The sequence below is a fragment of the Vulpes vulpes genome, chromosome 11 (genome assembly GCF_048418805.1).
Source record: "Vulpes vulpes isolate BD-2025 chromosome 11, VulVul3, whole genome shotgun sequence".
Classification (NCBI taxonomy): domain Eukaryota; kingdom Metazoa; phylum Chordata; class Mammalia; order Carnivora; family Canidae; genus Vulpes; species Vulpes vulpes.
This window is the reverse complement of record NC_132790.1, coordinates 7441495-7443130: the sequence shown is the minus strand read 5'-3', so window position 1 is coordinate 7443130 and position 1636 is coordinate 7441495.

Here is a 1636-nt window from a genome sequence, read left to right as displayed (position 1 = left end):
CTTATCCTTTCCACACTTTCTAGCCCAAGAATACAAACTTCTCATTTTTGCTGTCCTGAAATATATCCTGCTGAGATTACATTTTCTCCTTCCTCCTTTAGATTCCCCCCACCCCAACCTCCCCCAGGTTAACCTTCTCCAACACCCTTAGCATCTCACTTTTCCTGGGATTCAACAACTTTAAAAAGTTTCTCACTTTCCTGAGAAGTCATCAGGACCTCCAGGTCCTCTGCCGTCTACCGCACGTCCCTTTCCAGCGCACCGTGCTCCTGTGTGTAGGTAGGTAGACCTTGCTACCAGTCAGCCTGAACCATTTCCAGCCCCTGCACATCCTCCACGCTTTCCCACCTGCATATGGCCAAGCCCTGCCCATCCTTCCAGATAGCGTTTACATGGCATCCTCTTTACGGAGTGACATCTCCCACCTCTCAACTCGCACTTAGTACTTTCTGCTTTGTGTTCCAGGGAGCTATCTATGACTTTCTTCTTCTGGTGTCCAATTTATTTTTGCATTCCTACAATATCAGCACGGGACAGGCCCCCTATAAATACTTGTTGGACAACATGAACGAGTGCAATTTAATCTAAAACATCTTTAGAGAGTATTCCATTCAAATACATACTTATCCAAAACTAAAGTTCCCTTTTCTTTAGACGTGTCTAGTGGGGGCCATTCCTACCGTCCCAGTTCCCTGGCTGACCCTTTACTGAGGTCTGCGCCTGCTCTTGCTAATTTTCTGCTTTTCTCCATATTAAATTTACGGCTTATATCAAGCCTGCTTGTTTAAATTTTTTTTTTCTGTTCCCACTGTTCTCATGTCCCTTTACAATGTATGCAATTACATGAGCTGCCTTTGAAAGCAAGATTAGATTTTAAATCTTGTGATTAACCTTTCACATTGCGAGATTGCCAGCTCCAAGTTTCTTGGGCAGTTCTCTTGTTTTGCTTTAGATTAATTTCTCTATTTCATCTCTTCTGTTTTGTGTTATTTTGCAACTCGATTCTTGGCTGCAGGGGCCCAGCTTGAGAGAATTTCTTGCCTTGCTACATTTTATAGAATGACTCTTGTGCACAAAATCAAACAAATCTATAAATGTTGGAAAGCATCCAACAGAAATCTGTCAGTTAAGAGTATTGACGTAGTTAACCAAAATTGCAAAGTTCTTATTATTTTGATACTTTGAACACAAGGTCTTTGAAGGGGAAGTTTCAAAAATTTACTGAAAATACGAATTACATATATTTACACATGGAAAATTTTCCTGAATGGAAAACTACTTAGCTTTAAAACTGGAACATCAAATTGCAGGTCTTTTTGTTAGACAACATGATGAAATATTGAGTTTTGGTCTGAATTTGTTGAAATCTTACTTTTATCTACTTTTTTTTTGTCTGAAGAAGAGAAACTATTTGGAGCTTAGAAGAACACTTAGAACTTTTTAGAGTTTAGTGGACAAGTATTTTGCCGCTCATTCAAAAAAAAATGGGAAAAGTCTGTATTTTTTAAAATGCAAGATACTCCTTCAGAAAATAACCAAAGGCTGGTCTGAAATGTAAACAGGACATTTGATATTTTAAAGTATTTTTCTTAAGATAATTGCAATAATTTCCAATAATGCCCAATTTCCCGGCAGT